Genomic DNA, 24,335 nt, shown 5'->3' on the forward strand with positions numbered 1-24,335 from the left:
TTTCCCAGATTTCGGTCCACATTGCCTGCCCTCTTGTTGGACTGGAAACATCCTGCTGTAGAAAATGATCCTGAACATGTTCCAGGAGCTCTCAACCCTCAAGGCCTTTGCACTATGCCTATCCCAAGATATATTTGAATAATTGAAGTCCCACATTATAATTACTCTGTAATGTTTTCACCCCTCTGTGATTTCTTCCCAAATTTGTTTCTCTACATCCTTTCCACTAGTTGATGGCCTGTAGACAACATCAACAGCATTACTCTTATCAACTTTCTCTGTTACCACCTCAAAATACTCCAGCAAGTTACTACACTTTTTAACTTTCCCCCTTACTCTGACCCCATCTAATGACTTACCATTGCCTGCTCTTGTTCTATGAAACTCTTCAAGTATTCTATTTACCTTAATACTATCCTCTGATATATTCTCCTTATCAGCTAATACTTCTCTACTTCCCACTTCCAGTTTTCTCCTCTCCCCTCTGAATTGGCCCTCATTCCAATCACCCTGCCAATCTAGTATAAACCCTCCCCAACAGCACGAACAAACCTCCCTGCAAGGAAAGTAGTCTCAGTCCTATTAAGGTGTACACCGTTCCCTTTGTACTGGTCCCACCGGCCTCAGAACCAATCCTACTGCCCCAGAAATCTAAAGTCCTCCCTCGTACTCCATCTTTCCAGCCACATGCTGAACTGCTATATCTTCCTATTCTTATTCTCACTAGCAAGTGGCACTGGGTGTAATCGTGACATTACTGCTCTTAAGGCCGTGCTTTTAAATTCCCTTTCTAATTCCCTAAAATCTGCTTTCAACGTGTTATGGGAGAGGTGTTTTCAGAACCCCAAAATGTATCATGGAGTTCAACCAACCGCCCCCTTTAATGGTTTGTTGCTTTTGAAGCACACGGCTTGTTCCCCAGGTGTGGTATTACAATTATGGACTCGTGGTTTTTAAAACAAAACAATGTTTATTCCATGAACTCAAATTAACCTTTTAAATAAACATTGGATCTCTTAACACCCCTTACTTCAAAGATAACCCCGAAAATAATACACTAAATAATCCCTCAAAATGTTCCTTTAAACATCCAAAAGACTTCACCTTTAACAACAGACATAAGGTTACATTCAATATATTTATAGTATTTGGATTTGCAGACATCAACAGACCAGTTCTGTGTTTTCTTCTTGCAGCTCACTGGAAACACACAGACACATTCAAGCTGCTCTCTCAAACTGAAACCAAAAGCAGATGTGAGCTCAGCTGCCCCCAACCTCTGACATCACTTCAGTAACATGATCAGCTCCATCCCTTAAAGGTACATTGCTTAAATGTCCATTTCTTAAAGGTACTCTCACATGACAAGCGCCTCATTTCTTTTCCTGCCTATGTCATTAGGCCCAATGTGGACTATGACTTCTAGCTGTTCACTCACCCCAAGAGAATGCCCTGTAGCCGTTCTGTGATATCTTTGATCCTGGCACCAGGGAGGCAACACATCATCCTGGAGTCACATCAACAGAAATACCTGTCTGCTCCTCCCCATGGAATCCCCAGTCACTATAGTACTTCCACTCTTCCCTTCTGTGCAACTGTGCCATCCGTGGTGCCATGAACTTGGCTCTTGCTGCAATCCTCAGAGGAACCATCTCGCTCACCAGTATCCAAAATGTTGAGAGAGCAAGATGGCCTCAGGGGATTCCTGTGCTACCTGCCTGTTTTTCTTCGATACTCTGTTGCTCACCCATTCCCTCGCTGCCTGTGTACTTCTCAGCTGTGATGTGATTACCTCAGTAAACGTGCTAGCCAAGTAATCCTCAGCCTTATAGATGCACCACAGCGACACTAGCCACCGCTTGAATTCCGCGACCCGGAGCTTAAGGTGACTCTTCTTGCAGATGTAGTTATCGAGGGCATTTTGTGCCTGCATGGCTTCTCACGTCCTGCAGGATGCACATTCCACATGGCTGAGCTGCTCTGACATACCTTAAACTTTATAATAAATTGTTTACTTCAGTAAGTTACAATATAATAACTAAACTGTCACTCACCAATCATCTCAGGCGGCCCAATGGTTAACACTGCCTGTCTCACAGTGCCAGGGTGCCTGATTCAATTTTGACCTTGTGAAACTGTCTGTGTGGAGTTTGTACAATCTCTCTATGTCTGTTTGGGTTTCCTCGGAGTGCTCCGGTTTCCTCCCACAATCCTATGTTGTGCAGGCTAGGTTGATTGGCTGTGCTAAATTGACCTTTAGTGTCCAGAAAGATTTGTTGGGGTTACGGAGATAAGGTTGGGGTATACTCCTTCAGAGACAAATGGGACAAATGGCCTCCTTCTGCACTGTAGGGATTGTACGATTCTATAATCTCCTCTGCCATGCCCAGAAAGGCATTGACTTACCAACCAGCCAATCAACTTATGTGACTCCTATGGCATAACTTTTGGATTTTACCTGCAAACTCCCAGCACTCTCTCTCTCCATTGCTTTATGGTCTTAAACCCAATGCCTTTTGGACTATTTCTCTCTCTCTCTGTATACCTGCTACATTGTGGGCTCTCACTCTCTCTGAACTGCTACTTTATGGGCTCTTTCTCTCTCTCTCTGAACACTTGCTGCTATATGGGCTCTCCTTACAAGCTTCTGCTGTATCATGGGCTCTCTCTCTCTCTGAACCCCTGCTGTTTTATGGGTTCTCTTCTATCTGAATCTCTGCTGCTTTATGTGCTCTATTTCTCTGAACTTCGGCTGCTTTATGGGCTCTCGCTCTTGAACATCCACTGCTTTATGGGTTCCCCATCTCTGTGAATGGCTGCTGCTTTATAGGCTCACTTTCTCTCCAAGCCCCTGCTGCTTTATGGGCTCTTCCTCTCTCTCTGAACCCCACACTGCTTTTACGAGCTGTCCCTCTCTCTTTTGAACTGTTACTGTTTTATAGGCTTTCTCTCTCTCTGAACCCATACTACTTTATCGACTCTCTACGACTCTTTTTGCCATGTGGGACAAATCTTTTATTTCATTTCAGGAACCAGTGACTAAAAGTTACTGAACAAATTCACAGGAGTTGGCTGATGAATTTTTAACACAAAGGATAAAACATTTATTGAACAAGAAAACATGAACTATATTACACCAGGGGAAAAGATTGTAAAGATATCAATGCAAACTTAGGGGAATAATTAAAACCATAGAATCCCTAGAGCACAGAAGGAGGCCATTTGGCCCATCAAGTCTGCACCGACCCTCCGATTGAGCACTCCGCCCTACCCAAGCGGACCCCCCGCTCTATCCCCGTAACCTGACCGAACCTTTTTTTTGGACACTAAGGGACAATTTAGCATGGCCAGTCTATCTGACCTGCACATCTTTGGACTGTGGGAGGAAACCGGAGTACCCAGAGGAAACCCACATACGGGGAGAACATACAAACTCTACACAGTCAACTAAGGTTGGAATTGAATCCAGGTCCTTGGCGGTGAGAGGTAGCACTGTGTCATCTTACTGCCCCAGGGTGGCACTGCCAGGGTGCCATGTTGGCAGTTCCAAGGTGTCCGAGTGCCAGGGTGTCACCCTGCCCTGCCCCCAACCACCCGGCATCTCTAATGGCCTGGGAGATACCCCAGGTACCATTACGACTGGTCCATGTTTGCAGAAAGCAGTATTACACGCCGCTCTGGCGAGGTCTCCCTTGGGGCATTTTGAGTGTCACAAATTTCCGACGTTCAACGGCCTCGTCCCAACATCAGGTTGGGAGTGATGAAGCCGTTGAATTGCGCCCCACATCTATCTTATACTCTAATATTCAAGATAAATCAACTGCGAACCAACTGGCAAACTTTGGACAGGTGACACTGTCAGGCTGGCCGTGCCAAGTTGGCATTTCTTGCGCGATGATGATCGGGCCCGGGTGGGTACCCTGTGCATTGAGATGGGGTGGGGCCGAGGACCCCCTTCTAGGTGAGTTGGGGCTTTGGGGGGTTTCGGGGGTCGCGTCCGGGTGTCGTGAGATCAGGACGTCATTTAAAAATGGGGTCCCGATCTCTCCCTGCACTGAGGAGTTTGGCGAGTGGGACCCATCAGTGCAGGAAATGGGACCTAGTGCGGCTTTGGCCGCGTGTTCCCTGCTGACGCCCGTAACTAACCGGAGTCGCGTTAAATAGTATTGTGTTTCTCGCCGCTGGGAGCACTGGGAAACACATGGTAAAACATGCTCATAATGGGACATTGTTCCCATTTGCTTCGATCGTTAGCTAGTCCGGAAAGCAACTCCATGGAGCCATCCAAATTGGCTATGTGTGGTTAGATAGCGGTGGGAACTCGCCAACAGAGCCGAGGAGAAACTCCCAGCCAAACCCGCCTGAAATGACACGTCAAAATTTTTCCATTAAATCGTCCCCCTTTATTTTTCATGCCTGGCTTCTACAGAACATAATTTCCCCTGTGGACTTCTGCAAGGTTTTCTCAGTACAAGACTTTAGTTAGAAGCAGCCCAATGGACCGGAATATTGTCCCTAAACCCCTCCACCTTACCTTCCTCCATTAGGATGGTCTTTGAAACCGACCTATTTGGCTACGGTTTTACTCACCTCGCCTCGAATCTCTGTACGTGGCTCCAACAAAGCACTTTGGGGAACTTTACTATGTTTAAAGTGCTATATAAATGTAGATTATTAAAGACATAGGCTGAATGGGCTGCTTTATCTATCTTGTATTCCATACTTGCTTTTCATCTGGTCTTACTGTGCCCCTCCCTTGTGAGCTTGGACGCATTCAATTATCCAGTTGTGACTTTCACATCCCACCAACTCACCAAAAACATCTTACACCAATGAAGATTCTTGGAGAGGAAAAGAGGGACAGGAGGAAGGCCATTCAGCCCTTCACACTTGCTCTGCTGTTCAGTCAGATCACCGACTGATCTCCTTTGACCCACCCAGGGTTCCATTTCCCACAATCCACTTACCAAACAAAAATCTATTAATCTCCATTTTTGAAAAACTCAGCAGCTTTTTGTGAGAGAGAGGGAACGAGACCCAGATTCCCACCCTTGTGGCAGCCAGACATACCTTCACATCTGCCTTCAATAATTCTAACACAGCACCACTCAAACAGTTTGAAGTTGGAAAACAGAAATTAATTAATAGATTGACTTTCAAAGTATTTTCCCCTGAGGACAGTACATTCTTACTCTGTAATATTTACCACTCAGTTAAATGAAAAATATATTGCACTTGGTTGGCAGATTTAAGTGCCAGTTCTTGCTTGGTATGACCGAAAGGATATATATATAATTTTTTTTTTTAAAATAGTGATGGGGAAGTCTGACAATGAATATTATTGAGAGTTTATCTGGAACTGATTAGAAAATAATTTCAACAAAATTTAAGAATCATGTTTTTAAATTGTTTGATCAATATCATTGTCACTGATTTCGGGAGATATCGAAGATGGGGCAGTATCTCGGTAGTTATAGCAACTGATCAGAGATCTATATCTCAGTCAATTATTTCTCAAAAATGAAGCTTCTGTGCTGCTGTGAAATTACTTATCTTTTTCTTTCCTGTTAAATCTTTGGAGCTAGAAATCTGATCACCCAACCAGCACCCATTGCGCAGGTGCCAAAGGGGATCCTGAGCTTCCAATGTGGTAGGTAAAATGGGCAGGTCATATTGGTAAAGGATTATAGTGTGCAGTGCCAAAACCTAAGATTGGAACATAGAACATAGAACATAGAACAATACAGCGCAGTACAGGCCCTTCGGCCCACGATGTTGCACCGAAACAAAAGCCATCTAACCTACACTATGCCATTATCATCCATATGTTTATCCAATAAACTTTTAAATGCCCTCAATGTTGGCGAGTTCACTACTGTAACAGGTAGGGCATTCCACGGCCTCACTACTCTTTGTGTAAAGAACCTACCTCTGACCTCTGTCCTATATCTATTACCCCTCAGTTTAAAGTTATGTCCCCTCGTGCCAGCCATATCCATCCGCGGGAGAAGGCTCTCACTGTCCACCCTATCCAACCCCCTGATCATTTTGTATGCCTCTATTAAGTCTCCTCTTAACCTTCTTCTCTCCAACGAAAACAACCTCAAGTCCATCAGCCTTTCCTCATAAGATTTTCCCTCCATACCAGGCAACATCCTGGTAAATCTCCTCTGCACCCGCTCCAAAGCCTCCACGTCCTTCCTATAATGCGGTGACCAGAACTGTACGCAATACTCCAAATGCGGCCGTACCAGAGTTCTGTACAGCTGCAACATGACCTCCCGACTCCGGAACTCAATCCCTCTACCAATAAAGGCCAACACTCCATAGGCCTTCTTCACAACCCTATCAACCTGGGTGGCAACTTCCAGGGATCTATGTACATGGACACCTAGATCCCTCTGCTCATCCACACTTTCAAGAACTTTACCATTAGCCCCATTGGCATTGGGGTTAATTGCTTATGAGACCTGATGGCTGATTGAGAACAAGATTGCTTTTCCCTGAGGCAGACAGTGGAGAACAGTAATCAGGACAACTATTATTCTTATGCATCTTACTGAATAGCCTTAAAGGGGAGACATTGTGGGCCACAACAGAAGCAAAGGGCTGTAAAAATGTATTTGCATGAGCGTGGAACCGGAGAAAGCAGGGATGAAATTAATCTCAATCCTACTCCGTAATTGGATTTGGATTTGGATTTTGTTTATTGTCACATGTACTGAGGTACAGCAAAAAGTATTTTTCCGCGAGCAGTTCAACAGATCATAAGTACATGAATAGAAAAGAAAATGCATAATAGGGCAACACAAGATACATAATGTAACTACATAAACACCGGCATTGGGTGAAGCATACAGGGGTGTAGTGTTAATCAGGTCAGTCCATAAGAGGGTCATTTAGGAGTCTGGTAATAGCGTGGAAGAAGCTGTTTTTGAGTCTGTTTGTGCGTGTTCTCAGACTTTTGTATCTCTTGCCTGATGGGGAGTGCCCGATTGACACTCTGTCCTTCAATCCCCTCCCTGCTCCTGAATTGTTGCATTTCCCGTCCCCTCCTCAATTGTCACGGCTCCTCAAACCAATTCACCAAGACCAGCACTATCCACTTTCCATCCTTAGTTACTTTCTAACATGGTGACTCCCCCTACCCAGTCAACACTCGGCGATTCCTGGACATTGACGTCCTGCTAATCCCCTTTGTCACTTACCCAAGGGTCCAACGCTTCCCTCCACAACTCTTTAACAAGTTGTTTGTTGTTCTTTGTAGATGTTGGCTTAGTGGAAATGGGGTTTGAATACTCGGCAGGGGAGATGGGTCCACTGCCCTCATCATTCTTACATTTGAATTTGTAGGCTTAGATTACAATGGGTGGGAGGAGGTAACAGCTTCTGGTGAAGAAGGGGAGGGAGCAATGGAAGATTGGAGATTCCATTAGCTGTAGGAGACGAGGTGAATGGAAGGATGGGGGTCCTAGAGGGAACTAAGGACAAGAATCTGAAAGACAGATCTCCAGAAACCGGTGGGCCTTGGTGGAGACAGGAGTAGGGGGCGGGGGCAGTGTCTGCCTTAATGTGAATAAAGACTGGGGGTGGGGGGTAGTGATATTTTAGAGGTAAAACTAGTGGTGTGACAGTTTAACTGAGGTGGTTGTACTGTAGGTTGAAGTGGAATCTTCCCTCCCTTCAACACTTAATTAGGGCTAGCTTTGTGAATCTTCTTTGCTCCCAGGGTTGGAATTATTCCCCAGCCAAATTATCCAGAACTGATCATGGCATTCAACCTGCAGCCTGAATAGAGACTGCACACTCATCAGGGCTTGTACTGGTACTTTTATTAAAAATAAAAGCAGGGAGGCAGAGCAAGTGCAGCCTTGAGGTGATGAAAGAATAAACCAGGGCACAGTTTAGGAGGAGCGGAGATTGACTTTAGGGTGGAGGTGAACAGACATGGTTTGGGTGCAGAGCAGGATGATGTGGAGTTTATGTCACATTAGGTTAAGACCCCTGATGCAAGATCAATTGCCCAAAGACTAAAGTTGGGTACAACTGTGGCTTTATTACAGTCAGATGTGTGGCCTCCTGCTGCAGCTGGTGAAATGGCAGGGCATATTTATACAGTTCTCCCTGGGCGGAGCCAGCCGGCAGGAGCTACCGGCGAACCTGTAGTGCAGGTCCTACCTTACATCTCCTACTACAGTGGTTCACCACATTCACCCCCCTGTTAAAAATGAGTCCGGCGGGAATTATAGTGGAATTATGTACAGTGGGAGGGAAAGAAAAGTCCATGTTGAAGGTCCGGAGTCCGTCAAAGGTTCAGCCGGTCCGGTGCTTTGGTCCTTCGTGGGATCGGCGTAACGGTGAACATAAGAACATAAGAACTAGGAACAGGAGTAGGCCATCTGGCCAATCGAGCCTGCTCCGCCATTCAATTAGATCATGGCTGATCTTTGTGGACTCAGCTCCACTCTCCGGCCCGTACACCATATCCCCGAATCCCTGGCAGCGCTGGCGGTGGTGGAGGTGGCACCGATGGCTGTGGTGGCGGTGCTGATGCTGGCCATTCATCGGGGAACTCAGGGAGCGTGCAGAAGTCCTCTTCGTCCTCTTCTGCGGAAAAGAGGAGGGGGGGCGCTGGTCTGGTGGGGTCAATATTGGCGGCGCGGTGGCGGTGTGTGTTGGGGTGGAACCTGACGGTGCCAGGCCCCTGAGTGAGACAGTATCTTGGCGGCCGTCGGGGAACTCAACGTAGTCATATTGAGAGTTGGCGTGGAGCAGGTGAACCCTGTCCACCATGTGGTCCGCCTTGTGGAGTCGGACGTGCCTACGGAGAAGGACCGGTCCTGGAGCAGCGAGCCAAGTCGGGAGCGACACACCGGATGTGGACTTCCTGGGGAAGGTAAAAACACGTTCATGGGGTGTGTTATTAGTGGCGGTGCACAATAGTGACCGGATGAAGTGCAGAGCGTCAGGGAGGACCTCCTGCCAGCGAGAGGCTGGGAGGTTCCTGAACCGTAGGGCCAGCTGGATGGCCCTCCAAACCATCCCATTCTCCCGTTCTACATTTATTATACACAGTAAATCATTACTCATGCATAAACTCTACTTTCTAGGCTATTCCTATAACTTAAAGGCCTATACTTAGCTTCGGACTGGCCCACCAGGTCAGGGGAACAAATGGCCTTTCGTTCGGGTCCTGAGTCTGCAGGATTCAAAAGCGGGTATGGACTGGTAGCTAGGAGCGCCTATCTCGTAGCGAGCGTTGACTTGAGACTTACTTGGTTGGCGGCAGCTGACAGGTCATTCTCAAGGGTTGGTTCAAGTTGCTGAGTGACCCTGCCAAAGAAGGACGATTTGAACTTGGGGGCTTTACGTTATAGTCCCCAGGGGCTTCCCGCCCTTCGGGGCGGACCCTGTACCTGGTTCCAAGTGATTGGACTGCGTTCCGATCACTTGGATCGATTTCTCCAATCCTGGAGTTGTTCCCTGATCGTTGGGCGGTCCCTAAATGTCCGTTGGCCTTCCTTTGTCTTGGCTCCTGCTGCCGCCGAGGAGTCTGGCTTGGCTTTATTCACCTTAACAGTTGCCATTGTGCCTTGGAATTGCTCATTACTATGCAGATGGCTGCTGGTTTCAGTGCTGTCTGGTTGCTTACAGGTTTCAATACACATGATTTCTGTATTTGCTAATCTTTGCCTGTGTTGGCTAAATTTCCCTTCAGCCTTTGCGGTTCTCCATTTTAAGTCGGGAAGTGGCCAGCTCAGGTGGCAAAGGACTACATAGCCGAGAATGGCTAACCGGATCATGCTGAACACACACTTCTCTTTGTTGTAGGTCAGGTTGAGAAGGGTGGCAGTGCGGAGGAATTTATCGAGGTTGGCATCGTGGTCCTGCTGCTCATGGCTGCAGATGGTGACATTATCTAAGTATGGAAAGGTGGCCCGCAAACCGTACTGGTCGACCATTCGGTCCATCTCTCTTTGGAAGACCGAGACCCCATTTGTGACACCGAAAGGGACCCTAAGGAAGTGGTAGAGGCGACCGCCCGCCTTGAAGGCCGTGTATGGCCGGTCCGACTTCCGGATGGGGAGCTGGTGGTAGGCGGATTTCAGGTCAATTGTTGAGAAGACCCGGTACTGCGCAATCTGATTGACCGTATCAGATGTGCGTGGGAGGGGGTACGCGTCGAGCTGCGTGTACCGATTGATGGTCTGGCTGTAGTCCACGACCATCATGTGTTTCTCCCCAGTTTTAACCACTACCACTTGGGCTCTCCAGGGGCTGTTGCTGGCCTCGATAATACCCTCCTTAAGCAGTCGCTGGACTTCGGACCTGATGAAGGTCTTGTCCTGGGTGCTGTACCGTCTACTCCTAGTGGCAACGGGCTTTCAATCCGCAGTTAGATTTGCAAAAAGGGAGGGGGATCGACCTTGAGGGTCGCGAGGCCGCAAATGGCAAGAGGGGGTAAGGGCCCACCGAATTTGAGAGTAAGGATCTGGAGGTTGCACTGGAAGACCAGGCCCAACAGGAGTGCAGCGCAGAGATTAGGAAGGACATAGAGGCGGAAGTTACTAAATTCTACGCCCTGGACCGTGAGGGTGACCGTACAAAAGCCTCAGATCGGGACGGAGTTGGATCCGGAGTCTAGGGAGATCCTTTGATTGGCCGGGTGGTCCGTGAGGGAGCAGCGCCTTGCCGTATCTGGGTGAACAAAGCTTTCGGTGCTCTCGGAGTCCAGCAGGCACGAGGTCGCTTGACCGTTGATTTTAACCGTCGTCGACGCGGTGGCCAGGCTGTGCTGGCGAGATTGGTCCAGTGTCATCGAAGCGAGCTGCGGGAAGCCATCGGATGCTTCGGGTGGCGAGTGGATGCGGTTCCATGTCGAGATGTCCGGGGACCCTGTGGGGAACAAGATGGCGGTGGGGTAATTGCGGGGGCACATTGCGGGGTCGAGACAAGATGGCAGCGCCCATGGTGCGCACATTGCGGGGTCGAGACAAGATGGCGGCGCCCATAGTGCGCACATTGTGGGGTCGGGACAAGATGGCGGCGCCCATTGGTCACACATGGACCCGGGAGGAGAAGATGGCGGCGCCCATTGTGCGTCTGGTGTGGGGGAGGGCGCGATAGTGGGCGCGATCGCAGCGACTGTGCGGGCCTGGCACATAGCCACAAAGTGGCCCTTTTTACTGCAGGCTTTACAAACTGCAGTGCGGGCCGGGCAGTGTTGGCGGGGGTGCTCTGCTGACCGCAGAAGTAGCAGCGGGGACCCCCGGGGTGCGCGGATCGGCCTGCGGTGCAGGCGTATTGTGAAGGCAGGGCCCCGGCTGAGGAGGTCGTCGACGGGGTCCAGGAGGGGTAGGAAGGGGTAGAAGGGTAGGCAGCGTGGCAGGAGAGGTACGATTGTACATTATGGGATGCGACCGTCATGGAGAGCGCCAAGGTTTTCATCTCTGCCAGTTCGAGCGCGGCCCCTTCCAGCAATCGTTCTCGGATGCGGTCCGACGCAATCCCCGTCACGAAGGCATCGCGCATGAGGAGATTCGCGTGTTCGGCGGCCATGACGGCCTGACAGTCACAGTCCCGGACGAGTGGAATTAGGGCCCGCCAGATGTCTTCGATGGACTCACCAGGTATTTGCAAGCGGGTGGCAAGTACATGCCTGGCGAAGAGCGTGTTCGCCTTCTGCGCGTAGTGTTCTTTGAGGAGTTCCATCGCTTTTGTGTAAGTCGTGGCATCTTGGATCAACGGGAACACGCTGGAGCTCAGTCTGGAGTACAGGACGTTTATCTTCTGAACCTCCATCGCCGCGTTGATGTAAGCATCGAAACATGCTCGCCAGTGAGTAAAGTCTTTCCTGGCGTCGGGCGAGTGAGGATCCAGCTGCAGGCGATCGGGCTTAATTCTGATATCCATTCTGTGGAAAATCTGACTGTAATAAATTGATGCACGATCAATTGCCCAAAGACTAAAGTTGGGTACAACTGTGGCTTTATTACAGTCAGATGCGAGGCCTCTAGCTGCAGCTGGCGAAATGGCAGGGCTCTGGAGGTCATATACAGTTCTCCCTGGGCGGAGCCAGCCGGCAGGAGCTACCGGCGAACCTGTAGGGCAGGTCCTACCTTACATCTCCTTTAACAGTGGATCACCACAACCCCCGCACCCCATCACACAGCCACCTCCCTCATCGTAGTCACACTGAACTGGCTAAGATAACCATTGGATTGGAGTCACGTGTAGGCCAGTCTGGGTAAGGGCAGCAGGTTTCTTTTCCTGAGGGACATGTGTTTATGACAAACTAATAGCTTTCGCAGTCTTAACAAATTTACCTTGATAATATACTGCAGGATTTTGACTTGCAAACTCTGGGTCAATAAATCAGCCACATTACCACTCAACTACCACACCAATTATGTAAGTTAAGACTCTGTGATTCAATTAGCTAGTGTTTAGAACTGCTAATGGAAAGATTAATAGTTTTTCCATTAGAACTCTAACTAGATACAAATTCATATTTTTATTGTACAGTATTTGAAACCCCCTCACACTTCACTTAAATATACTCAATGTACAGGTTGTTTAGCAAGTCGCTGTCAATCAAAACCTCAGACATACCAAACCGTGGCAATGGGCAAGTGAGAACAGGACAGGTAGAGGATATTACTTGCAGTCTTCAGTCTTAACCCTGCACACAGGCGGTCTCAGGGTGATAGTCATTCACAGTTTGGGCCAGATGTGATGTTTGTCTCCTCTTGAGGTAGCAGAGAGGGCATTTTCAGGCACAGTACTACTCTCCCCAATCCAAGGAAAGGGAAGGAAAGGAACCCTAAACACAGACTGCTCTCCCTGCACCTGCTGTATTACTGTTCCTGGCTGAGCAGTCAAAATGTGAAAAAACAAGACTACTGGTTATCTAATGACGCTAGGTTCATGCGATGCCAGAACACTTCTAGACCACAATATGAGGCCAGACGTAGAATACCCCTACAGACAGAAGGCTGGGCAAATACAAAGCACCAAGTCAAACAAGGCTCTCGCTGAGGAGTCTCAACTTGAGGAGGTTGGTGCAGGCTGCACCTTCTACTGGATTGGCCAGTACAAGCATCAGCCTGGACAGTCAGGCTACTGAATCTGAACTAACCAGCCAGCTTGACTCACTCCCTAAGGTGATTAGTGATTGACTCATGGTCCTTTGCTTTTCTTGCCCGTGAACAGCATAGTGAAAAGCATGTCCATACTCCAACAAAGACACACACACAGGTGAGGTCAAAGAAGCATTTTATGATGACCTCAGCAAGATAATTAGAGCAGTCTCCAAAAGGAAAAACTCATTATTCTTGGTGATTTCACTGCCCGCATGAGCACAGACTGTGACACAGAGAGATGAGTACTAGGACAACATTGTACTGGCAGAACAAACTCCGATGGGCAGCTTCTCTCCAAGTGCAGTGAGTTTTACCTAACCATCACAAATACACTCTTCCAGTAAGCAGACGAACAGAAAACAAACACTGGCACATGTTGCACCATGTTACTGTATGCCACAGCGATGCCGTGGACATACACTCTACCTCAGAAAGATCTCAACGACATGTGCTCTACCTTCTCTTAAAGGTGCTGAATGCGGGTCTGACCATCGGCTTGTCAGATGTATTATGATTTTGAAGATAAAATCTGAGGCGCTTTGGCACCGCATCAAGCCTCAAAGGAAGTTTGATGTCATTGTTCTTAAACACATGGCCAAGGGACAATAACTGGAACACAAATGAGCCACATCAATTTCCCATGTACTGGAGAACAATGTTATCATTGAAGATTCTTGGAAAATGTTGAAGGATGTTACTTGCAGCATGACATCTGAGGTCCTAGCATCCGTTAAATGGAAGCCCCATGATTGGTTCAACAACAATGACTAAGGCATAGGCAACCTTCTAGACAAAGTGCATGATGCTCACATATCTTACATATCACAAGAAATCGCCAGCCAGGAAGGCCAGATACTGTCGCTCAAGACACATGCTGCAGCCAAACTAAGTGAGATGAAGGATCGAGTGTGTGAAAACAAGACTGATGAACTTCAAGCAGCTGCTGATAAAAATGACCTGAAGACTCTTAATGAAGAATCTGGGATTCAGTCAATGGCTCCAAATCCAACAGTCTGACACTTCTCCTCTCAGCAGATGGCAATTAGCGCCCAACAAATAGACAGGACATTCTCACTCATTGGACAGAGCACTTCAATAATCTCCTCAACCAACAATCCATAGTGTATGATGCTAGCATTGTCACTTCCACAGCATCACACCCTGATGAGCTTGCTCTTGATGCTTCTCAAGCTGAAATGACAAAGGCTACAAAGCAGCTTTTGTGGGCAGGTCACCAGGAGCTGATGGCATCTCACCTGAAAGATTCAAGTACTGAGAGACTCACATGATTAGGAGATTCACAAGTCCCTTCAGCCCTATCTGGACGCAGGGCGCTGTGCCTCAAGACTACAAGGATACCTCCCTAACTCAGCTCTACAAATGGAAAGGGACCATTTGTGACCATCATTGTGGAATCATTCCACAGCAGAAAAATTCTTGGAAGGATTAACTGGATTGTCACTCACCCCATTGGGGCTATGTTCCCAAAATCACAGTGTGGCTCCCATGCAGGACAGGGAACAGTGGACATGATCTTGTAAAATAATAATCTTTATTGTCACAAGTAGGCTTACTTTAACACTGCAATGAAGTTACTGTGAAAATCCCCGAGTCGCCACATTCCGCCGCCTGTTCAGGTACACTGAGGGAGAATTCAGAATGTCCAAATGGACTAGCAGCACGTCTTTCGGGACTTGTGGGAGGAAACCGGAGCACCCGGAGGAAAACCACGCAGACACAGGGAGAACGTGCAGACTCCGCACAGACAGTGACTCAATCCGGGAATCGAACCTGGGACCCTGGCGCTGTGAAGCGTTGGGTGCCATTTCATGCCAAATCGCAATCCTTCTCTGTCTCGACAGCTGCGTCACTCACTATGTTCCAAAATTCACCAACAGTAAACGCCATTTGCAAATTATTAGAGGTATTCTTCGGACCTCTGCGGTTCTCCACCTCCGATGGGCTGAATTCCCAACTGCGAGGTTCACGGGTGCTTTTAAAAATCGTGAAACTGGCGTTGTGGTTGGTGAGGGAGAGAGAGGGGGTACGGAAAGTGTCCCACATCGCCATAGTTTGTTGACAGTTGTGCCGCTGTCCGGGGGCGGCTGCCAGGGCTGAGGGGGAGTAGCGGGGTAGGGGTGGACAGGAACGGAGTATCATTGCCGTGGCCTGCAAGGCAGCCAGTCATGCAGGTGTGCACGCTGCTGACTGCCTAGTGTGAACTTTTGGCTGCAGGTCGTATGGGTGGTCCCCCCTCACTCTCCTCAGGGTACCCCCCCTAGCTGCCCTCTGGCCCCAGCTGACCCATCAGCTGTTTGCTGCAAAGCCAGCACCGTTTTATCGGTTGTGTTCTGCGTGGCGCCGGTGCTAGCTCCTCCACAGTCGCTGAATTGGCCCCGACATCTCAGGAATGAAGAATCCAGCCTGTTCTTCCATTATGTTACAGCAACCCACAATCCACTGCCCTCATTAAAATCCAACACAAAGCCCGCATTGTCAGATGATTATAAAAGAAAGCTACCTAACCTCCTGACAAAACCCACACATTTGTCACTGAAAACCTGCTTGACATATGCTGAAAAACCTCCCTCCGTCTCTGAAGCAAAAAATGCCACTCAAACATCTGGTTAAAAACCCCACTTGACATCCTCAGCAAAAAGCCTGCCCTATATCTGTGGCCAAAAATCCCACTCAACATCTGTTGCAAAAAAAACTTTTCAACATCTGTTACTTAAAATCAGTTCAGTCCTCTTTGCTTATCAGGGACAGTAACTGGCACTTGGTTTAATAGACATTTGCATGTTGGAGAGCAAATTGTCAATGCCTACCCCTGTAATATCGTGCGTGCAGACACTGCCCTAGCAGCGGGCCTTGTCTCTCGATTAGATCATCAGGGATTTAAGTCCCAACCTTGAACCTTGACTGACACTTCCAGATTCTGTTTACTCATTCCCAGGATGAGAGCCTCGCTGACAAGATCAGCAATTATTGCCCATCCCTCATTGCCTTGGAAAAGATGGTGGTGAGCCACTTTCTTAAACCCCTGCAGTTCATCTTTGGTACAACTGAGTGGCTTGTTGGGCTATTTCAGAGGGTGGTTAAGAGTCAACCACATTACTGTGGCTCTGGAGTCACATGTAGGCCTGGCTCAGTAAGGATGGCAGAATTCCTTCAATAAAAGACAAAACCCGGGCGGGTTTTTACAAGAATCAATGACAGTTGTCATTACTGAGACCAGCTTTCAATCCCAGATTTATTTGATTAACTGAATTTACATTCTCCGGTTACTATGGTTAAACTCTTGTCTGCTAGCTTATTAGTGCAGGTCTCCGGATTACTGCCGGTAGCTGTTATAACCCTCACGAGGACCACGGGGAAACCATTGTTGATCTCCCGATAGGATTCGTGGAGTACGAGCTTCCTAGATAGGGGGCAGAGACCACCCAGCTGGAGCTGGTTGCAAACAAACATAAAAGCTGGCCCAGAGCAGTGCCTGGCGTCGTTAGTTGTCCCAGCAAGGACTGAGGACGAGATGCTGCTTTAAATAAATCTTCTCTGTCCTACTACCGCTGACTTCCTCAAGTTGCTAATGTAACATAACCACTATACTACTATACCCGGTGCATCAGTGAGGGAGATGCTAAATACTTCCATCCACCTCCAAAAAAGGGGAGTTGAGACACTGAAGGATCTGAATTCAGTCACCGCCCACTTGGGATATCCTTTGAAAACAGCGATGGGCAACCTAGGCCAGTGAGTGGGCTGCATGAGTGGCCCTCCTTCATCTCAGTGGGCCGCATGATTGAAATCTGGCTTTTTAGTGGCCACAGAGAAGTCCAAAACAAGTGGTGTAAAACTCATTTTATCAGAAAGTAAACTATATACACAGTACACATCACGTCGCAGTCGGGACTGCTCATACTTGACACCCATCTGATCCGGCTTTTATGCTACAGTCCATTTACTCCGCTGATGGGCCCCCGCCGCCCCCAGCGGGGAAGTTCGTATTCTACGAAGCTCACAGGGAGGCTAATTGGTCCGTCCCTGTAGGTCTAACGTGGGCCATAACAAGCTTGTTCACAAACCATGACCTGATAAATAAGATGAAATGCATTTAATACACACGGAATATTTCATAACGAGTTATAGAAAGTGCTTAATCATTTATCATCAACTTCAAATGGTAAAAACAAAATAAATATTTACATTGCGTACGCAGGGAGAGCGCAGAGCTCTCGCAGTCAATGTTGTATGCAATCAGAACGCATCTCCTTTCACGTGCCCTTGCTTTTATGTGTGTATCACTTCATTCATAACCGGTAGGAAATAAAACTGCGCAGACGGAAATTGGTGGAATGTGGCAACCCTGCTTGTGGGCAACGATCAACAAAATGCCTTGTGGGCCGCACTCCGAACCCTGATGGACTACACTTGGCCCCCGGGCCGCAGGTTGCCCAACACCGGTTTCAGTGGTGTCCGGCAACATGCAGCTTGCTGGGAAACAAGTAACTGTCGCAAATTAAAAAGTGAAACATTGAAGTCGGTGAATATGGCATTAACAAGCGAAAAAAATGGAACAAAATAGTTTGTCATAATAATAGATATATCTTGCTGTGTGTGTCATTTCATATTTGTTTTTCTGTAACTCGGGGAAAACGTTATCAGTTTTCCACCTGGAACATCAGATCATATCCAACCTGTTTTGGGTAGTGAATTATTCAAAAGGAACACCCTTTGTATTATACTCCTGGGTCTGATTGCAGGGTCATTGCTAAAACCTTGAAACAACACTGAACAATATTAGCCTCTATTTAATATCCCCTGTTCTATGTTAAGTTCTCTGATATCACTGGCAGTCCTTAAATATTGAGAACTGTCACTTCTGGATGAGATGTTAAACTGAAGCAACACTGCTCAGCACCCAGATCCCCATCAACAATCTCTGGCGAGTGTTTTTTTAAAAAAAAGGAATAAATTTGACTAAGTTTCAAAACATGGGAATAGGAGGAGGCCATTTAGCCCCTCGAGGCTGTTCTGCCATTCAATTGGACCACGGCCGATCTGCAACACATTACCTTCCTTGGTTCCATAAACAATACTTTTACCGAATAAATGTCAATCTCAGTTTTGAGATTGTCCGTTGACTTCTTCCAATCTCGACAGCTTTTTTGGGGAGAGAGTTCCAGATTGGAAATCTGGAAGTACTCTTGTGTGATGAAGCACATCCTGACATCACCCCTGAACAACCTCGTTCACATGAGAATGCTTTTTTGTGTGACCTGTGAAACACTTTGGGATTATTAATTATATCCAAGGCACTGCATTTTATGTTCACACTACACAATATTTCCACCATTTGTTTCAAGATTTGCTTTTTGCAAACAAATCAGAGAATGTACAATTGGCAAATATATGGTTATTGTCCTTGTGACTCAAAAACACTGTGTTAAAAGCAGTGAACGAACATTTATGCAAAAGACCAAGCCTAGCCCAGACACACTATGTAGCCTGAAGCATTGAGATTAAACATTTCTATTTCCCCACAGCCATCTCTCTCTCTCTGGCAAGTGCCCCCCTCGAACCAGTCCAGGAGATCACTGGGATCAAATGTTAGCTGTAAAGATACTAACATTCTACATCTCTGTGCCAGTCAGGAACCGGTCCAACTTTCTGCTGAAGGGACACAGAGAGTGTGCTGTCCCCACACCAGCTGGCAATGCCATCCAGACACTCTCTGAGAAATGAAGACTTGCCCAATGTAGAGTCTATTCTTGCTCTTCATTCCCCCAGACCTCCCCAATATGTTAAACTGGAATAATCTATAATTAGAATGCAATCCAGCCCTTTCATCATTGTATAAACCTTTACCAAGTCACCTCTGAGTTGACGCATCAGAATAATATTTAGACAGTGTGTGTCCTCCCTAATGGTAGATACCACCGTCAGGAAACGTGCCAGCCTCTGTCATGGTCAGACGTGCTGAAACAAGGTGGCTTTAGTTGGTTAATGATGTGGAGATGCCGGCGTTCGACTGGGGTGAGCACAGTAAGAAGTCTTACAACACCAGGTTAAAGTCCAACAGGTTTGTTTCGATGTCACTAGCTTTCGGAGCGCTGCTCCTTCCTCAGGTGAATGAAGAGGTATGTTCCAGAAACATATATATAGACAGATTCAAAGATGCCAGACAATGCTTGGAATGCGAGCATTAGCAGGTGATTAAATCTTTACAGATCCAGAGATGGGGTAACCCCAGGTTAAAGAGGTGTGAATTGTGTCAAGCCAGGACAGTTGGTAGGATTTCGCAGGCCAGATGGTGGGGGATGAATGTAATGCGACATGAATCCCAGGTCCCGGTTGAGGCCGCACTCATGTGTGCGGAACTTGGCTATAAGCTTCTGCTCGGCGATTCTGTGTTGTCGCGCGTCCTGAAGGCCGCCTTGGAGAACGCTTACCCGGAGATCAGAGGCTGAATGCCCTGGACTGCTGAAGTGTTCCCCGACATACCTCTTCATTCACCTGAGGAAGGAGCAGTGCTCCGAAAGCTAGTGACATCGAAACAAACCTGTTGGACTTTAACCTGGTGTTGTAAGACTTCTTAGTTGGTTAAAGTAGGGAGATTTCTCACAATTAGCTTTGAGATAAGAAATTGATGAAAGATGCTTTAATGTAGACAGATATTGATCAATGCCACTCTGCAAAATTGATTGGCCCCCATTGCTTAGCACCTTCGCTGCTTTGTCGAAATATTAATACCAACAGTAAAATCCCAACGTGTTAAATTCCCCAAGATCCACCCATAGATTTGTGCCACGTGGAGCTTCATGGTAGCCAAGGAGGCCCCATTCCCACATAAATGCATCTCTATGAAACACTATGCCTACAAACACTGTCTGTTGCAAAAACAACAGATTAAAATGTCAGGTGAAAGCTCAGTTAAACAGTAAATGTTGTAAATAAAAGTATTTGTTCGCACCTTACAACAACCAGATCTCTGCAGTGAAAAATGTCAAGGGTTAACTGTGGAAAAACTCCCATCATCTTTTTTTGCTTGGAGTGCTGTTTTCTGATGTGTGTGATACAGTCTGTCATGTCGACAATCCAGTCAAACATGTTTTTGCTGTTTTCGTACTGTAGTGTGAAATCCTGGAACAGCTCTGCAATATAGCCTTTGTAGCATGAGCTAGGGAAACAGGCAGGTGAGTGGCCGAACATTCAGGCTCTTTGGGGTCATTGGTCTCCTCGGGCATCTTAGCTGAAGAATGTACTGCCTCTGCGATCACCTGTCAGCTCCATCAGCCTCTCATGCTACCTCGCCATTAGGTTGGTGGGCCTCATTCCGCTCCTTCTGATTCTCAAAGTCTCGAGCAGTTCTAACCTGTTTGAACCCAGTGTGGTGGAAGCTGTTAGAAAATTGTGGCTTCTGTCACCATCTTCCACACCTTCATCATGAACATGTCCTCTAGAGCAGTTGGATTCTGCCCCTGCTTCGTATCGATAGCCCGATGCCATCACTAGTGGGTTTTCAGATTCCTAATCACCTACTGCTCCATTTGTCGGAGCATGGCCATGGCGTTGAGAGGCTAGAACAGCAATTTGGCGGCTCTTCAGGTCTTGGATAGCTTCCTTTTGTTTTGTTGATAAGTTTTCTCTATTTTCCTGACCCATGATTTGAAAATGCTGATGGTTTTCCATCGAATCCCTACAGTGCAGAAGGACGCCATGCAGCCCATCAAGTCAGCAGCAACCCTCCGAAAGAACACCCTACATAGGCCCATTCCCCCGCCCAATCCCCATAATCCGGTAACTAACCTGCATATCTTTGACTGTTTTGTTAGCCACATTTTGCTTGGCTGGTATCTTGACATTTTAAAGCAATATAGCTTCATGAACTTTCCTATCACAAGAAGTGGCAGATTTTTAGTGGCACCCATGTTGATGCAGACGATAACAGTAACACGTTCCTTGCCTTGCCTTCCTTCTCTCTGATCGACAATACTATCAATTTTCTCACAGGTGTTATGGGCCAGGGTTTAGAAACTCCAAAGTATATTATGGAGTTCACCTGACCTACAACCTTTATGTTGAATTTCGCTAGGATGAGCACAAGAGCCTTCCCTTCAGGTGTGATTCATTGTCTTCCTAAACACTTTAATCAAAACAAGCTTTATTCTAAGAACTTAGTTAACATTTATATATAACCAAACAACAAGAATTTGTATCAATTACAAACATAAAGAAACCCCACAGCTACAGTAATCTATGTATAACACTTAATGAATTCCCCCTTAACAGTTCCAATTCAAAAACAAAATCCCATAAACCAGAAACCCCTTTCAATGGTGTGGCCCAGCACTCTGCAATCTCATTTAAATAAGACTGGCTTTCCTGAGATTCTGACCCGTCTCACCAGCAGGTTTAAACCCTTCTGAAAAGCAAACTATATCTTAAAAGCCACCACCAAGGTGATTTTTACTGGAACAGATATTTAAAATGAAACTAGAGAGAGACAGGCCAAAACACTTATTTCTCCTGTCTGAGTCCACAGCAGTCAAATGTGAAAGCAAAACCAAAAAACAGCTCACAGAGCCACAGACCAGCTCCACCCACACAATGACATCACTGAAGCCATGTGTTAAGACAAAAACCTTTCTTAAAGGGACACTGCCATGACACAGGTTTAGTCCTACCCACATTCTTTCACAGGGCGATCTCAATATCAGATGATGGCTTGACCAGCGCAAAATGGTTTCTCATTTTGTGTGGTCTACGTCTGTTCTGATTGGCCTTTAAATTATTCCAAGTTATTTTATTATGTTCCAAAAATATACTAGCCTTGAAATGGACATTTTGGTTAGTATGGGATTAATCTGGTACAGAAGAAAACTGTACCGGCATTTTAAAATAATTTTAAGGATTAATTTAGTCCCCACTTCCAATTACTCTCCATTCATCTATGGGGTCAAATCCCAGACAAACTCTCATGTGGTGTAAATATATCCATGGTGCTGTTTCTGGGGGGGGGGGGGGGGGGAAAGCTCCAGGATTTTGACCAAGTGATAGTGAAGGAACGGTGATATATTTCCAAGTCAGGATGGTGAGTGACTTAGAGGGGAATGTCTAGGTGGTGGTGTTCCCATGTATCTGCTGCCCTTGTCCTTCTTGATGGTAGAGGTCCTGATGTTGGAAAGTGCTGTCTAAGGAGCCTTGGTGAGTTACTGCAGTGCATCTTGTAGCTGGTGCACACTGCTGCAATGTTAAAGATAGTAAATGGGTGTCAAATCATATGCGCTGCTTTGTCCTGGATGGTGTTGAGCTTCTTGAGTGTTGACTTTATTTTGTGCCAACATTCTTCTCTCACCACTCTGCAAATCTCCCCCCCCCCCCCCCCCCCCCCCCCATATATGGCAATATGGCAACCCCCCAGGATGTTGATGGTGAGGGATTCAGTGATGGTAATGCCATTGACTGTCAAGGAGAGAGTTATAGTTTGTAAATATCAATTTGATTGTTAAGGGAAACAGGTGATATGTATTTGAACACATATAAAGAGAGAATGGCTGGGACACTGGAGTGGGGGAGTGAGGAGTGTTGACACAGAACAAGGTCAATATCCTCTTTCTGTAAGAAAATGCTCTGATTCTTGGCTTTAAATTGACCAATTGGCTTGGATCAATAGGACGCGATAAGGAGGAGTGGAAGGAGTCTTGTGTGGAGCACAAATTCTGAAATGGACTAATTGGGCTGAATGGTCTGTTTCTACGCTATTAATGTGATTCAAGGTGTTGTCTGTCTGCTGTTGTTGCCTTTGTTCAACGATAGACAATCACTACATTCATGTGGCAACAATAAACACAGTATCAGGTTTCTCCTGAGGGGTTATGCATTTCAATTCCACCATGTTTTTTCAACATAACTAACGCACAAGTCCTTAATTTTGCGGAAGTGCCTGAGAAAGTCAGTTTTCAAAGTTCAGACCTGACATAGTTTCATTTGATACTTTCAGGTCATTGTCATTGGTTGATACAGCAACCCAAATAAGAGCACAATTTGGCACAATTAATCTCTCCCGATGGGTTGAGCTCCATACAAGCCTCCTCCTGCCTCTCTTCATCAAATCCTATCAGCAAATCTTTCAATTTCTTTCTCCCTCATCTATTTACTCAGTGTAAGGTCTGTTATAAAATTCTAACACTCCAAGTCAAGATTCAACGTTGAAGTGGCTTTAAAACGCATGTGGGGATCAAACACTGGAGATCCAGGCATTTCTCCACTGGGGTTCAAATGAGCAGTTTATGTATGTTTTCATTATCAATTGCAACTTAATGATATTAAGTAGACAAAGGTTTACAGTGCAGAAGGAGGCCATACAGCCCATTGAGTCTGCACCTACCCTCTGAAAGAGCACACAACCTATGTCCACTCCGCCATCCACCCCATCCTAACCCTGTAACGTAAGCTGTACATCCATGGACACTAAGGGGCAATTTAATACAGCCAATCCACCTAACCTACACATCTTTAGACTGGAGGAAACCAGAGCATCTGGAGGAAACCCTTGCAGACATGGGGAGAACGTGTACACCCCACACAGTCACCCAAAGCTGGAATTGAAGCCGGGTCTCTGGCACTGTGAGGCAGCAGTGCCAACCACTGTGCCACTGACAATGGCCTCTGGAGAGCTGGTAATTGTGTACCTGTACATGCAAAGCAGAGACTTGGTATTGTTCTTCTGCAGATGGTAGAGAATGTGTGTACTGTGAATAACAGGTTTACGGAGGTGAACTGATGTGGTTTGAGACCATTAAACGATGTGACAATGGTCTTAAGAACATAAGAACATAAGAACTAGGAACAGGAGTAGGCCATCTGGCCCCTCGAGCCTGCTCCGCCATTCAATGAGATCATGGCTGATCTTTGTGGACTCAGCTCCACTCTCCGGCCCGTACACCATATCCCCGAATTCCTTTATTCTTTAGAAAGGTATCTATCTTTTTCTTAAAAACGTTTAAAGAAGGAGCCTCAACTGCTTCATTGGGCAAGGAATTCCAGAGATTCACAACCCTTTGGGTGAGGAAGTTCCTCCTAACCTCGGTCCTAAATCTACTTCCCCTTATTTTGAGGCTATGCCCCCTAGTTCTGCTTTCCCCGACCAGTGGAAACAACCTGCCTGCATCTATCCTATCTATTCCCTTA

At 46.8% G+C, this 24,335-nt stretch overlaps 1 protein-coding gene across 3 annotated transcripts in view; it reads left to right on the top strand.

The window, feature by feature from the left end:
• nav3 (neuron navigator 3) overlaps window positions 1-24,335 on the top strand; it is a 1,340,243-nt gene that overhangs the window by 719,194 nt on the left and 596,714 nt on the right. Inside the window, exon 1 of one of the 3 annotated variants that reach the window (XM_072484724.1) lies at window positions 1,256-1,321. The exons of the other annotated variants lie outside the window; for them this stretch is intronic. The gene's annotated coding sequence lies outside the window, so the exon portion shown is untranslated. Of the gene's footprint in view, window positions 1-1,255; window positions 1,322-24,335 lie in introns of those variants that run through there. 3 annotated transcript variants of the gene reach the window in all.

The sequence above is a fragment of the Scyliorhinus torazame genome, chromosome 19 (genome assembly GCF_047496885.1).
Source record: "Scyliorhinus torazame isolate Kashiwa2021f chromosome 19, sScyTor2.1, whole genome shotgun sequence".
Classification (NCBI taxonomy): domain Eukaryota; kingdom Metazoa; phylum Chordata; class Chondrichthyes; order Carcharhiniformes; family Scyliorhinidae; genus Scyliorhinus; species Scyliorhinus torazame.